Source organism: Euleptes europaea, chromosome 17, assembly GCF_029931775.1.
Source record: "Euleptes europaea isolate rEulEur1 chromosome 17, rEulEur1.hap1, whole genome shotgun sequence".
NCBI lineage: Eukaryota > Metazoa > Chordata > Lepidosauria > Squamata > Sphaerodactylidae > Euleptes > Euleptes europaea.
Genome location: NC_079328.1, coordinates 46,711,916 through 46,728,857, shown reverse-complemented (window position 1 = coordinate 46,728,857; position 16,942 = coordinate 46,711,916).

Below are 16,942 nucleotides of genomic sequence, written 5' to 3'. Positions count from 1 at the left end.
CCCAGATATGGTGTGTATGTGCCGTCAAGTCACAGCTGACTTATGGCAACCCCGTAGGGTTTTCAAAGCAAGAGACGTTCGGAGGTGGTTTGCCACCGTGTGGGCTGAGAGAGTTCTGAGAGAACTGTAACAGGCCCAAGGTCCCCCAACTGGCTTCATGTGTAGGAGTGGAAATATAAATAAATCCAGTTCACCAGATTAGCGTCCAAACCACCGCTCTTAACCACTACACCACGCTGGCTCTATTAAGCCCATGGTTACTCATTTTTGTTTGTTTCGTTGCACAATAGAGAGATGGGGAAAGCATTCTGAATTTGGAAAGAAGCTTAGAAAGCACACACGGTTGTCAAGAGACAGCGGCCGTCATTATTCGTCCTTCAGTTTAGAGATGTGCAGCGCAGTCGGTTCAAAAGAGGCACAAAAAGAAAGCTCAAGCAGCCAGAGTGAATGTCGGAAGGAGAGAATGGCCATCACCGAAGGAGAGTGACGGGCCCATTTTTTCCCCTTTTGGCTCGACTTGGCCTTCTTCCCTTTCCTGTGAAAGATCTGATAAGCAGGTGATTAGATCATGAGCTGCAATAGTACATCAATACCGGGTGAAGCACACAGGAAATCCTGGCTAAAAGGAAACGGCAGGAATGGAACGGCAAAGTGCTGTGTCATTGCAACCAACCCCCTCCGCCCGGCTCTGGGTTTTCAAATGAAGCGCATCCAAGCATTTTCATTACCGCCGCCGCTGCCTCATGTCAAAACCAAAGCAATATAGCCTTTTTTAAAAGGGAAGGGATGCTTGTGGTAGAGTATAATTTGCCCGACGTCTTTGTGAACAAAATTTCGTCTCGAATTTATAGGTATCGTAGACCGGGGAATTGATGTCTCTGCCTTCCTCCTTTGCATGTTCTCAGCACCACAAGCTGCGCACAGCATGCTCTCAATTAATTTAAACTAACTTCCCATCTGCTCTGACAAATGTAAGATTTTGAGTGAAAGGCAGCAGGATGGATTGACGTGAACTACGCTAATAGCAAACACTAATGCGAAAGGCGCTCTGCTGTGGAAAATGGAAGAATCGGGTGCTGTGCGCACGCGCATGTTTTCCTTCCCTACATCCTGTAGTAAAAGCTTACTTTGGTGACAAATCATTATTGTTCTCAAAAGCGTCGCCCATCAGCACCGGAGTCTTTAAGGCTTCCGCGGCAGAGATAAAGATTTAAATGTGACATAGCCTTGTAATTTTAAGAATCAGATGCGTCAGATCAATTCCTTTTTAATTGCCACTTTAATCAAGCTTTATGTTACGGGATTATTTCCATTAGTTTTTTTTTTCCTTTCTCCCTGTTGTTAATGTAAAACCAAGCGAGCGCCGGATGTGATTAGAAACTTCAAAGCTTTCACTTTCATTATCGGCTCGATTGCGGCAGCAGGGCCTCTTGTTTTGGGGAAACATGTTTTGTCACTTGACAAAAGCGGCAACAGAGGTATTCAGATTAAAACCAGTGAGACTGCGCCAGAGTATATGGCTCAAAATTTTAACGAAAGGGCCAAACATTCAGCCTTCCCCTCTCAAGTCCTTCTAGAAGGAGCCTACTTTTAGGGCCCACCTGGTGTTGACCAGAGCCCGGGCCTTTTCCATTGTGGCTCCAGCACTAGGGTCGCCAACCTCCAGGTAGTATCTGGAGATCTCTTGCTATTATAACTGATCTCCAGCCAATAGATATCAGATCACCTGGAGAAAATTGCTGCTTTGGCAATTGGGCTCTATGGCATTGAAGTCCCTCCCCTCCTCAAACCCCGCCCTCCTCAGTCTCCTCCCCAAAAACCTCCCATCAGTGGCAAAGAGGGACCTGGCAACCCTATCCAGCTCCCTGAAAAGGTGAGGTGGGTCCCCTCCTTGGAGATCTTCATGAGGTGCTGCAAGGCCTGCCTGCTTGGCAGTTCTTTTGACAGGGTTTGAATGGCAGGCATCTTTGTAGGTGGGGGATGAATGGCAGGCCTCACTTTCCATGCCAGCACAGTGTAGTGGTTAAGAGTGGTGGTCAGGAGCAGTGGACTCTAATCTGGAGAACCGGGTTTGATTCCCCACTCCTCCACATGAAGCCAGCTGGGTGACCCAGGGCTAGTCACAGATCTCTTAGAACTCTCTCAGTCCCACCTACCTCACGGGTAGGGTTGCCAGGTCCCAGCGAATGGCCCCTCTCTTCTCCCCCCTTTTTTCAGGCAGTGTTTCTCCCCCCTTTTTTCAGTTGGTTTCCAGTGAGACTCTGCCAGAAATAGGGTTGCCAGGTCCCTCTTCGCCACTGGCGGGAGGTTTTTGGGGTAGAGCCTGAGGAGGGTGGGGTTTGGGGAGGGGAGGGACTTTAATACCAATTGCCAAAGCGGACATTTTCTCCAAGTGAACCGATTTCTTGTCACCTGGAGATCAGTTGTAATAGCGGGAGATCTCCAGCCACCACCTGAAGATTGGCAACCCTATGAATAGATGTGTGGGTGGATCCACATTCCCCCTGTTTAATCCACAGGTTGAATTCTGTTGAACAGTTGCTCTCTGCTCCTAGAATTGTTTTTTTTTTTTTAATTCCCACTATTCAAATTTTTATATTTTGTGTCCGGTTTTATATGGCTTTTTATCATCCTGTATGTGTTTTATCCCCTCTTATTGCAAGTGGCATCAGTGGCGTGTCTTAGCAGGGTAGTGGGAGCCCTACGCTTAAGTGGCAGTAATGATACCAATAATTTTTACGGCAGCTGCTTGTCAGCTTCCTCTGCTGAGTTCCTGATAATCCCTTTTTTTTCCAGAGGGCAAGGAATGACCCTTCATTGCCTTGGGTGTTCCACCCACCTTCTTAGCCATTGCAAATAGCACATCATTAAGTGGGGAGGTTTGATTAATTAGATCACTTCCTGTCTCTGGATTGAGATTTTTAAAATTATTATTAGTGTTATTATTTTGCTTTGTGTGCCCTGAAGCGAGCCGTTCCAGACGCCGAGATGCGGGGATATATTGGGCGCTTTCTACCGCAGTTCAAAATCCAAGCCCTGGAAAGCAAACCTCCCTGCTGGGATAATGGGCGCTTCACAAAGGCCTGCAGCAGCTGTGATATCCTTGCAAGCTCATAAAGAAGGAAACGTGGCTTTGGCGCAATGTGAAGTGCTTTGGGCCATAGAGGCTTATTCCCTGCCTTAATTAGCAGTGCTTGGCAGGTTGCAGAACTAGGGTAGGAGCCGGAGGAGGAATATGGCAGAATCTGGCCCAGCAAAGGGCCCCCTCTTCTCCCCCTCTTTTTTCAGGTTGAGTTTCTCCCCCCCTTTTTTTCAGTTGGTTTCCAATGAGGCTCTGCCAGAAATAGGGTTGCCAGGTCCCTCTTCACCACCGGTGGGAGGTTTTTGAGGCAGAGCCTGAAGGGGGCGGGGTTTGGGGAGGGACTTCAGTGCCATAGAGTCCAATTGCCAAAGCAGCCATTTTTTCCAGGTCTCTGGAGATCAGTTGTAATAGCAGGAGATCTCTCCTCTCCCCTCTTCAAGCCTTCCAAGTTGGCAGCCATCACCACATCCTGGGGCAGGGAGTTCCACAATTTAACTATGTGTTGTGTGAAGAAATACTCCCTTTTATCTGTTTTGAATCTCTCACCCTGCATTCTAGTATTATGAGAGAGGGAGGAAAGCTTCTCCCTATCCACAGTCTCCCCATACCATGCATAATTTTATAGACCTCTATCATGTCTTCCCTTAACCACCTTCTTTCTAAGCTAAACAGCCCTAAGTGTTTTAACCGCTCCTCATATGGCAGTTGCTCTAGCCCCTGATCATTCATCTGACTGGGTGAATCTTTCTCTCTCTCTCTCTCTCTCTCTCTCTCTCTCTCTCTCTCTCTCTCTCTCTCTCTCTCTCTCTCTCAAAATGTGATTGATGGGTGATGGATGAAAATGTGATTGACAAGTGGTCATAAATGTTTTGGCGGTGTCCTCCAGGATCCCATGCAAAGCTGAACTGGGGGACAGCAGCCAGTATTCCTGGCGCACTGCTTCATTGATCCCAAGTCTGTGGTTTTCTTGTGCACTTAAGTCAGCCTGAATATTCTGGATCAAAGCGAGTTTTGCAGTGGCATAAAGTTAATGGTCTGTGGAAATGCTTAATCTGCATTTTAGTTTATTTGCAGACTCTGGTATCTGTTCAGAGCTGCCTGCCTATCAAACTCTGTCTCATTGCAGAAGAGTTTGTGAGGTGGCCCGGGGAGGGGGGTAGTTGGGAAATACCCAAAGATTTTTGGGGCAGAGCCTGAGGAGGGCAGGGTTTGGGGAGGGACTTCAATGCCATAGAGCCCAATTGTCCGAAGTGGCCATTTTCTCCAGGGGAACTGATCTCTGTCACCTGGAGATCAGTTGCAATAGCAGGAGCTCTCCTGCATTTACCTGGAGGTTGGCAACCCTAGTGGAGAAGGGCCCCAGCTCAGCCAGAGAGAGTCGGTGTGACATAGTGGATTGAGTGTTGGGCTAGGATCCTGGGTTTGAATTTCTACTTTCACCATGGAAGCTTTCTGTGTGACCTTGGCCAATCGCAAACTCTTGGCCTGGCCTACCTCACAGAGTTGTTGTGAGAAAATGGAGGAGGGGAGAATGATGTTGTAAGCCACTTTGACAACGGATGTTATGTAATGAAATTGTAATGGATGTTAACAATGGACTTGCTGTGTCGGGTACTCAGAATCCAGACTCAAGGGTTCCAGTACCTATACTGAGCTCCATTTGAAGCGGCATCTCATTTCCAGCGATACTCCCATGCGCACAGTGTCCTTGCTGTTTATCTCTGCAGATTCATGCAAGCACTGTGTGTGTGTACATGTACATGTGACAAATTGCCCAAGCCTGTGTGTGACACAGGAACACATGAAGCTGCCTTATACTGCATCAGACCCTTGGTCCAACTGGAGATGCCGGGGATTGAACCTGGGACCTTCTGCTTGCCAAGCAGATGCTCTACCACTGAGCCACAGCCCCTCCCCAAATTGCACAGGTGCCAACTGGATCAACCAATCCAAGAAACACTTGAATGCACACAATAAGCATAATTTTCTCTATTCAACATCCACGTGAATCAAAAATAAAACTGTGTTCATTTAAATTACTCTTGATTAACACAAGGGTTAGAAAGGATTCTGGCTGAGCAGGTATCCCAAGCCCCACCCCCCCTCAAATGGTTTTTACAATATAAAAATCTCATTTGACACACACTGGGAAATTCCATTGGCTTTGATCTTTCAGCTTTGAAGATATCAACAAAAATGAGCATTAATGTATGTGCACAATCCAAATGTGAACAGGCTTGTTGACTGTTTCTCCGATTATGACTACTATGGAAAAATGACACATTTCCCTCCTGCTAATCAGTCCCATTCTTTGATTGACTTAATGACTGTTATATCAAACTTGTGCTTTGAGCAGAAAATACTGTTTTAAGGAATGACATGATTTAATACTGAAGCTGTTGGTAATGCACGCTTGAAAAACAAAATTGATTAAATTCTGAGCCTCTCTCTGAATGTAGTCAACTTACAGCGCAATCCTAAGGGGGGGGCATAGTTGCGCCGCGGCCAGGAGAAAGCAGCCATAGCGTAACTGCACCACCTCCTGAGTGGGTTGCTGCACTGCGGCCAGCAAGCCGAACAGGAATACTCCCCCAATGCCCATGAAATTGTTGTATGCTTTTCTACGGGAGGGGCTGTGGCTCAGTGGTAGAGCATCTGCTCGGAATGCAGAAGGTCCCAGGTTCAATCCCCAGCATCTCCAGTTAAAGGGACTAGGCAAGTAGGTGATGGGGAAGACCTCTGCCTGACCCTGGAGAGCCACTGCGGGTCTGAGTAGACAAGACTGACTTCAATAGACCAAGGGTCTGGTTCAGTATAAGGCAGCTTCATGTGTTCATGTGTAAGGGTTGCACCACCATTTTTGTTGGCACAGGTTTGTGCTGGCAAAAGGGGTGTTCCCGGGGCAAAAGAGGTCAGGGAGCAGATTAAAGTCGCCAGGCCCTGTGCTGGAGGTGCACTGCAGCCATGGCTGCGCTGGCGTCCATGCGCGGCGCTGCCTCACCACTCCCCGGCACCGATGTAAGTGGCCCAGCGCCAGGGTAAGTGCACATTTCGACTGCACAAGTGGCGTTTATGTCGGCACCAGGGCCATTCTGTCTCTTAAGCCTTCCCCCCCCCTTAGGATTGCACTGTCAGTATATCTTGTTTTTCGGGGGGGGGGGAATGAAATATTCGAGCAACTCAAATAGCGAGCAGAGGGGGGAAGTAATTCTGGGCTATAAAACCAGCATGATGTGCCTTAATGCTTAACAAATGTTGCACTTAATCCAAAATAAGAAAGACGGGAGTTTGTGTTAAAACAATTTTTTGGCTTGTTTTTTCATGCCGTGACAAAATAACTTCCACGTTGGGTGAAATTAAAACTGTTTTGTGACCAAACTGTTTTTAGTTCTTCTGTTATTTCTTTAAGTCTTGAAAAAAAGTATAGAATTGGATGCCATGGGTCTATTCTGCTACTGGAGATGCTTAATTTATTGATTGGTTCATTTAATTCATTTATACTCTACCTTTCTCCCCAACATGGACCCAAAGCAGCTTATATCATTCTCCTTTCCTCCCTTTTATCCTCACAACAACCCTGTGAGGTAGGGTAGGCTGAGAGAGTGTGACTGGCCCAAGGACACCCAGCAAGTTTCCATGGCACAGTTAGGGATTCAAACCTGGGTCTTCCAGATACTAGTCTGATGCTTTTAACCACTCCACCACACAGTTTCTCTTAACCACTCTCTTGCACCAGAGAAAGGGACCTTCTGCTAGGAGGAAAGCATCTCTGTTCATGCAACAGTTTCACAGGATCCAACTTATGAGTTGAACTTAGGACCTTCTGGCTCACAGCTCATCCACTTGGCCCCTGGCCCAACTGGTATGTACTAAGGGATGGGTTAGCAGAATTGAACAAACCACTGTGCAAGGCCTGAACTGTAATATGCTTCTGCCAATTTGTAGGGATCAGGGACCGAATTTCCACATCAGCATTATCCCACAACCTCACAGTGTAATCCCAATTCCCATTAAGTAAATTTACAGCGACCAGTCATGTTTGATACAATAAGGAGGTAGGAAAGAGATCAGTGTGCAGCATTTCCCACCCACCCCTATCAATACGCATTTGCTATTTGGTGCAACAGGATGAAAAACTAAATGTGTGGTTGGATTTCTTTAATGATTTGAAAATTAAAAGCTATTATTAGAACAGAGGTATGACATAGAAGGAGAACGCTTCATCACAAACAGCATGATGTGTGAATTCCTGTTTAAAACCCAACCCAAAATATACAGCCGCAACATTCTATTGCGTAAGAAAGCTCTGCAATTTAAACTTTAAATAAGCAACTTTATTAAAAGAGTCTAAGACACTTACCTTACCCTAGTTACTGTCAAGTTCTATTAAAAGCCACAGTCTGTCACTAATATACTTGTTTTGCTGATTTTTCTTTTGTTATAAAAAAAATTGGTGTGAGCTTCGTGATTCATTTACAATTTATTAACAAGATGATCGTCTCGATGATACAGTTAGAAGGTTTCTTACATGCTCACCAGATTTCTTTTCGAGGATTCGTATTCGTACATCATGAACACCCTTTATTTCTATAGCTTGCAAACAAGTGTGATTATTTTGCACACGCCAAAAAGAAAACAGAAGAAAAAAGAAGAAGAAAAAGAGATCTTGTTAGTTGTCATTTTAAAACTCTGTGTGTACCTCTGTGTGTATGTATGTATATATACTATATTCAAAACAAATTATATATATGTATATATTTATATAATTCCCCTCCCCCAGGTTTGCTCAAGAGAGCTAGCTTCACAGGTGCTGAGACAACAGAACTAGTAATTAAGGAACTTAAAAAAAATTAAAAAGTAAGAACCATAGCTTCCTGAAAGACAAAATAATCTAGAATCTTACTGCATTTGTGGGCCTGAATGACGTCAACTTTCCCCCTCTTCCCAAGTTCATAGATCCCGGGAAACTGAATTTCTAGTCATTTCCACCATAATTTATGATCTGATGGTAGAATAACATGGTTCATGCTCGTGCTGCTTGTAAACATTCTTGTGCCTGAGGCAAACATTCAAAATGACGCATCTTCAATGCTCAGTTTTGTTACGGACACAAAGCGTTCTAGTTCTGACTAAGATGGTCAGCCAAACCTGTGTTTGGGCTATACCAGGTTACGGAGAAGAAGAAGAAGAAGAAGAAGAAGAAGAAGAAGAAGGGGAGGGGGAGAGGGAGGGGGAGGGGGTTTTATACCCCGATTTTCTCTACCTTTTTAAGCAGACTCAAACCGGCTTACAATCACCTTCCCTTCCCCTCCACACAACAGACACCTTGTGAGGATATATGGGCTGAGAGAGTTCTGAGAGAACCGTGACTGGCCCAAGGTCACCCCACTGGCTTCATGTGGATGAGTGGAGAAACCAACTTGGTTCTCCAGAGTCAAGTCCGCCGCTCATGTGGAGGAGTGGGGAATCAAGCCCGATTCTCCATATTGGAGTCCACCACTCTTAACCAATACACCATGCTGGTAAACCATAGGATGTGGCTGACAGATCCCCTGTACAGATCCCCTTCCCTCCACATAGAAAACTAGCACACCAAGAAAGCTTTTTCTCCCTAGCCTCTGGTTTTCCATGTTCAGGGATTTTATTGTTGGGTGGAGAATTCATTGAGTCATCTGATCCGTCCACCGCCTTCAGTCATTAGTCGTTCAAGTGGTAAATTAGATTCCTTCAAGACAACAAGCTGGCAATTTCTATAAGAACAAGTTCAGAGAGGGAGAAAGGTAGAACCTCTTTCGGGATTCACCATCCGTTAGGGTTGCCATCCTCCTGGTAGGACCTGGAGATTTCCCAGAATTACAACTGATCTCCAGATGACAGAGATAGGTCCCCCAGGAGAAAATGGCTGCTTTGGAGGGTGGACTCTGCGGCATTATACCATGCTGAGGTCCCTGCCCTCCCCAAACCCCGCCCTCCCCAGGCTCCACCCCCTAATCTCCAGGAAGTTACCAACCCAGAACTGGCAACTGTACCATCTGTATTGTTCTTCATGGTAAGACCAATCCTTTATTATAAAGACCATGTTTAAAATATATCAGAACTAGCTAATTGCATTCAGAATCAGCAGGAACTTAATTTTCAACTCCCCCCCCCCCCCACGACTTTTGCTCACCCAGGCCTCTGAAAGAATACAACCATCTTTAAACAGGAAAGGGAGGGCTGGAAAAAAAAGGGATGATCAGTTATACCAAGGGTTAGAAAACTTGCCAGAGAAAAATGGACGCCACAAAGGTGGCTTTTTCTCATGGCGCTATCCTGGCCCGCTCTCATCTTTTGGTTAAACCGTTGTATATGCAGCCTATACAATGGGTTTAGCTGTTCGCGGGTGTTTGCCACCACGCCTCTGCGCGATTCTGCCCCGTCCCTTGACCACAAACCTAATGCCATACAAAAGCTAACCCTATTGTATATCTCTTCTCTCTATATAAATATATATACATATACATACACTCATACATATACAAATACTAACCCACAGACAAGTTTTTTTTTTAAACAGTTGAATAGCAACGAGTCAACAGAGAAAGGGCGAGGGGGGAATCGAGTCGTTCTGTAACTCTGCTCCCGAAAGATCCAGTCTCGACGGTGCAATCTCTGAAACGGAGAGGCCACCGATTGTGTCGGCTGTCCGCCGCGAAGGAGGAATCCATCGGTGAGCCAGAGTGAGGCCAAAGGTTCGTCAAAGACAGTCGTGCGGCTGGGGCGGACGCAGTGGGATCATGGCGGCGCATCCAGACTGGAGTAACTGAGGCTTGGAAGTGAGGAGCCGAAAGTGTAAAAGGTGATCGTCTGAGTGGGATGTCGAGCCTTTGCTTGTCGCCATGGCAACTTGGTGGACCAGCTTTAAACGTCAGGAGTTCTTTACAGACCTAAAGCGATGGGCAGTAATTTGTGGTTATATATATGTGAAGAATTACTTCGTATATAAGGAAATACTTTATGCACACGCGTATCTATAAGAGGCTTTAAGAGGGGAGTGGACACGTTCACGGAGCTCTCTATGGCTATTAGTCAAAATGAATACTAGTCATGATGCATACCTATTCTCCGCGAAGAATCTCCTAGCGCTCAGCGAAGAGATTGGAAAGAAAAATACTACTGTCATTCAGTTTAGTATATAGATGCTAGGTGAAAATTAGTGCTCCGTGACGAATTTCTCTAGGTGCCAGGTGAAAATTAGTACTCCATGACTCAAAAAGTATGGGAACCTCTGCTCTACAGTATCAGAGGAGCAGGCGCCTACATGTGAAGCTGACTTATACTGGATCAGGCCATTGGTCCATCAAGGTCAGTACTCTCTCAAAAGTAATAACAATTAAAATGAATGAATAAATAGATAAATATTAAAACACAATATGCAGCATACAGCTATAAAGCAGAGAAGAAGGCTCTGTCTCTACCTATACCCCAGCTGTTCCCTCAAAAGGCCCTGCTGGATCGGATCAAGTCCGATCTAGTCCCCCAGTCTGTTCACACAGTGGCCAACCAGGGGCCTCAAGGAAGCCCCCAAACAAGACGACTGCAGCAGCATTATCCTGCCTGTGTTCCACAGCACCTAATATACTCAGCATGCTCCTCTGATCCTGGAGAGAATAGTCGTGCATCATCACTAGTATCCATTTTTACTAGTAGCCATGGATAGCCCTCTCTTCCATAAACATGTCCACTCCCCTCCTAAAGCCGTCCAAGTTGGCAGCCATCACCACATCCTGGGGCAGGGAGTTCCACAATTTAACCCTCCCCGAAACCAACGCTAATTAAGACACTCTTATCATCTTATCAAGTAAATACTGAGAAATACTAAGAAAAAATCTCAAGGCTGCCGAGGCAGCTACCTTGAGACAGAACAAAAGAGACCCAAATCAGCTGGTCCAAAATAAAAGAAGTAAAAGAAGTAATAGTAAAAAGGCACAACTCTTTGGAGGGCACAACAAAATACCACCGCCACACAGCTAACCGGAAACGGAACTCCCCAAGGTCAGTACAGTCTACTCAGACTAGCAACTGCTCTCCAGGATCTCAGGCGGAGGTCTTCCATCTCACTTTCTACCTGTTCCTTTTAACGGGAGATGCTGGGGGTTGAACTCAGGACCCTCTGCGTGCAAAGCAGGGGCTCTTCCACTGAGCCACAGCCCCATTCTTGTTAGCATGCAAATCAAGTCAACGCAGGAGACTACGCTTCTTCTGCTAACTGATCCAATGCCTATACGCGTGCCATTGAACTCAAAAGAGATGCTGCTGAAGCAGCGTTTGCTACTTTGTTTGCTAGACGGTTATTGCTGTTTGTTTTTAAATAATTTGTTTGTTTCCCTTCTGGGCAAATTGACTTTTCACATGGAATCAGATAAAGCAGAGGGGAAAAAAAACATTTGTTTGTTAATATTGCTGTGCTATTACTCAAATCAAATTTGAGGTGGAGTTTCACTAACTAGGGGTCTGTGAGATTTGCAAATATGTAATCTATCATGCCCTGCCCTACAAGTATGCCTTGCTCAGTATACTTTTCTTTGGAAGGAACAAAGAATGGAGACCATCCAATTCTTTGCCTGTACACTCATCTGTGGACGCTCTCTGTCAGATCCCAAATTTTATGATCACCATTTTCATAAACTCGTCATCCAGTCTTGGAGACAGTGTCATGCTACTCCAGGGCAGATTGCATACATACTTAAGGACGGAAAACTCATGTAACCGAGACAGTCCGGGGGGGGGGGTGAATGTGAGTGAAAGTGTGTGTGTGTTAAGTGCCGTCAAGTGGCTTCTCACTCATGGCAACCCTATGAATCAGTGTCCTCCAAAATGTCCTGTCTTTGACAGCCTTGCTCAGATCTTGCAAACTGAGGGCTGTGGCTTCCTTGATGGAGTCAATCCATCTCAGGTTGGGTCTTCCTCTTTCCCTGCTGCCCTCAACTTTTCCTAGCATGACTGTCTTTTCCAGTGACTCCTGTCTTCTCATAATGTGGCCAAAGTACGATAGCCTCAGTTTAGTCATTTTAGCTTCTAGACTTGATTTGATCTATAACTGATTTGTTTTTTTGGCAGTCCACAGTATCCATAACACTCTCCTCCAACACCACATTTCAAAGGAATCTACTTTGAAAGTACCCATGGATAAATGACCCTAGCCATTGGTTCCTCAGCTAGTCTCTTTTCAAAGATGGGGCTCTCTTTAATCTCTCTTTGACCCAAAATCAATGCACCCTTTTGTAACTTCAGCTGCAGCCTTAGTTTTATGTTGTGCACCACAGGGTGGTGTTCTAGCAGGAGGGTAAGGAAATTGGGGATGACAGTGCCTGCCTCTGAGCATCTACAAAGTGAAATTCTGCAGAACGTCCCTTCCTGTCCCTCCTCTCTTCCAAGTTCTCTTTCGATCAAAATGGAATTAAGGAGAGTTTAAATCCAAATTTCTACAAAAGAAGAAAATAAAAGTATTGATGGATTTCAGGGAGAAATTCAGATAAAGAGGAGTTGAGAGAATTTAAAACCCTAAATGAAGGTCAGAGAGATTCCTGGTGAATCACCCAAGGAGTGCAGAATATTTACTATCAGAATGTCTTCTTCATAAAATGATGTCTTTCCCAGTTGGAGAAGATATGAACTATAGATACTTAGCTCAAGAAGCTCTTAAAAAAACAACAACACTTAATGTGACTCAACGTGGGTGATTGGTTAAGAGCAGTGGACTCTAATCTGGTGAACCGGGTGGGTTTCTCCACTCCTACACATGAAGCCCGCTGGGTGACCTTGGGCCAGTCACAGTTCTCTCCAAACTCAGCCCCATCTACCTCACAAGGTGTCTGTTGTGGGGAGGAGAAAAGAAGGTGACTGTAAGCCGCTTTGAGACTCCTTAAAGGCAGAGAAAAATTGGGGTATAACAACCCTTCTTTTCCTTGTGTTTAAAATTCACCTGTCGTTTAACAGCCAGGCTAGTTAATACGTAATAATTTAGTTAGTAAGGATAGATGGTTCACGTTTGCTGGCTTTATTGAACACTCCATTTCTTTCTGGGGGAAAGCTCAAATTACCCTCTCGATGGATATCACCAAATTAATTTCAGATGATTAAAAAAAAACCCCGCAGACTCCCAGCATTACATTCCGTGAAACCTAAATGCTATTGACCAGGGGGATGGAAAATGGATCAGAATCGCGGTGCTAACGAGGCAACTCGGAAGATTCAAGTAAATGTTTCCCATCCATTTCCTCCCCAAAACAAGACGATGCAGGCCAAATTCGCCTGACAATTTCTCACTCCCATAATGCCTTCTAAGCTAAGCAATCCGCCGTGGCTCTTTCTTTGCCTGCTAGCCCTTAATCACTGCACATCTGGGGGTGACTTAAAAGTAAATGTTCAACGTGAATCACTTTGCCGCATCGGGCTACGAAGGGTCCATCTCCTTGTGAATTCTGGACTCAACGTACTGGGGTATTCTCCTCCACACGTCCTTTCCAAGGAAGATGTGCCATGCAAGAACCCTTCACGACCCACATACTTAGAATCATAGAATCATAGAGTTGGAAGGGACCTCCCGAGTCATCTAGTTCAACCCCCTGCACAATGCAGGAAATTCACAACTACCTCTCCCCACACCCCCAGTGACCCATACTCCATGCCCAGAAGATGGCCAAGATGCCCTCCCTCTCATGATCTGCTTAAGGTCATAAAATCAGCATTGCTGACAGACGGTTATCTAGCCTCTGCTTAAAAATCTCCAGGGAAGGAGCACTTATCACCTCCCGAGGAAGCCTGTTCCACTGAGGAACCACTCTGTTAGAAAATTCTTCCTGATGTCTAGTCGGAAACTCTTTTGATTTATTTTCAACCCATTGGTTCTGGTCTGACCTCCTGGGGCAACAGAAAACAACTCGGCGCCATCCTTTATATGACAGTCCTTCAAGAACTTGAAGGTGGTTATCATATCACCTCTCAATCTTCTCCTGTTGAGGCTAAACATACCTGGCTCCTTCAACATTTCCTCATAGGACTTGGTCTCCAGACCATTCACCATCTTTGTTGCCCTCCTCTGGACATGTTCCAGCTTGTCTACATCCTGGAAGGACTACCTCCTTCCATATGTCCATGTGTGCCACCTATGGTCACCAGTCAACTATCTGTTGGTTATCCCCCTGCTTAGGGTGGCCCATCTGGCATTTACCTTTTTCATTCTGGTTGCCATTTTGCCGCCATTTTGGAAAAACACAGAGAAAACTAGCAATGGCCATATGCCATGGACAAAAACAGGAGTTACTTTCTACTTGAGCTTGTCTAGCTTCTAATGGCATATCTAGTTAGCCTCAATTGCTGGAGTAGAAATACTTTCAAGGTCTTTCCTTATGGGGGGAAATTCAGTCGGTAGTGATAATTTTTTTACGTCTTCATATTTGAAGCGGAGCTATTAGATTGCAGCAGCAGCTCCAATGGAGTCATAAAAACCAATGTCAACATTTAGCTTTATGGGGTGTAATCACAGCAAACACTTAAACAACTGGCTAAGAGCAATCCTGGCAAGGACGAAGTGGAACATGCCAATCAGCACTTATCAAATCCCAGTAGCACATGCATTGAAGTCATTTTTTTTGGGGGGGGGGGGCAGCCTAAATAAACATAGAACCAGAGATGAGAGCCTCATGGATCACCAGGTTCCTTAACAATAGCAGGCCTGGAACCACCATATCTATGGGACTGTCTCTCCTGGCACACTCCCAAGAGAGCATTACGCTCTGCAAATAATAATGTATTCATAGAATCACAGAGTTGGAAGGGATCACCAGGGTCATCTAGTCCAAACCCCTGCGCAATGCAGGAAATTCACAATTACCTCACCCCTCACCCCCCAGTGACCCCTACTCCATGCCCAGAAGATGTCCAAGATGCCCTCCCTCTCAGGATCTGCCTAAGGTCATAGAATCAGCATTGCTGACAGATGGCCATCTAGCCTCTGCTTTAAAACCTCCAGGGAAGGAGAGGTTACCACCTCCCGAGGAACCACTCTGTTAGAAAATTCTTCCTGATGTCCAGATGAAAACTCTTTTGATTTAATTTCAACCCGTTGGTTCTGGTCCAACCTTCTGGGGCAACAGAAAACAACTCTTCACCATCCTCTATATGTCAGCCCTTCAAATCCTTGAAGATGGTGATCCTATCCCCTCTCAGTCTTCTCCTCTGCAGGCTAAACATACCCAGCTCCTTCACCCTTTCCTCATAGGACTTGGTCTCCAGACCCCTCGCCATCTTTGTTGCCCTCCTCTGGGCACGTTCCAGCTTGTCTACATCCTTCTTAAATTGTGAATACAATACTCTAGGTGAGGTATTGGTGGTTCCTGGCCCGAAGAGTGTCCAGCCGCCCTCAACTAGGGCCAGGGCATTTTCTGCCACGGCCATGACTTGGTGGAACAAGGGCCCTGCGGGATTTGACACAGTTCCACAGGGCCTGTAAGACTGAGATGTTCCACCAGGCCTATGGATGAGGGCAGCAATGGTGTGTTATCCTAGCTGGCCTTCCTCCCCCACCCCATCTTTTCTCTTCCATCTTATCAAATTCAAGTAAAGGTTCCGATTGCCATCCCCTAGCTCATTAGGGACCAGTGTGCAAATAATAGGTGCAAATTGGTTATTGGTAAATTTTAATCTTATGTTGAGTTTTTACTGAGTTTTATTGGATTTTATATGTTATGTGCTATATTCTAATGGATGTGAGCTGCTCTGAGCCAGGCCTTGGTCGGGACAGAAAGCAGGGTAGAAATTAAATAAATAAACAAATAAAATGCAACCTAAAACATCTGCCAAGAAATCCAGGTTGGACAAATATCACTCATACCGTACTCTTTCTATAGTATTGCTACATCAAGTGATTCATTCCTTGTCCTTATAATGTTCCATTGTTCATTAAAGCGAATTTAATCTGTGGGGACGTATACAAGGTGTGCTCTGACCTGGGTGGCCCAAGCTAGTCTGATCTCATCAGATCTCAGAAACTAAGCAGAGTCGGCCCTGGTTAGTACTTAGATGGATGACCACTGAGAAAGTCCAGGGTTGCTACACAGAGGCAGGTAATGGCAAACCACCCTGGACCTCTCTTGCCTGGAAAAACCTACAGGGTTGCCATAAGTCAGCCGTGACTTGATTGCACTTTCCACCACCATACAGAGTATATATTTGGACATGTATTTTGTGTGTGTTTTATATAAATTCAAGAAAGGAACACAAAGTTTTCAAACGGAAGAAGATGGGAGCATCTTCAAAGATGGTGTCTGAAACCCAGCTCAGCCTATCACAAACAGAAGGCTGTCTAAGGAGTCCATCTGGCACACAGAAGTATACCAAGTAGGGTTGCCAATCTCCAGGTGGCAGCTGGAGATCTCCCGCTATTACAATTGATCTCCAGGCGATAGAGATCAGTTCACCAGGAGAAACATGGCCGCTTTGGCAATCGGACTCTATGGCATTGAAGTCGCTCCCCAAACCCCGCCCTCCTCAGGATCCACCCCCAAAACCTCCCACTGGTGGTGAAGAGGGACATGGCAACCCTTCCTAACCCAGAGCTGGCAACCCTATGTGTAAGGCATCAGAATACAAATGTGCTTCTAGTTCATTACAAGTATCTCCTATGGCCCACATCACCGAGGAAGCAGGCTTTTCGCGTTTGATTCATTCAGTCCTTGGGAACATTTTGTCACATGATGCCACATGAATAAACGCTATCCAGACATGGTGAGGCCACCAATGGCTCATTCAGGTACTCATGCAGGGACTACAGTTAGCCAATGAGAACATGGAAAGGCAAAAAAAATTCCTCCGAGTGCT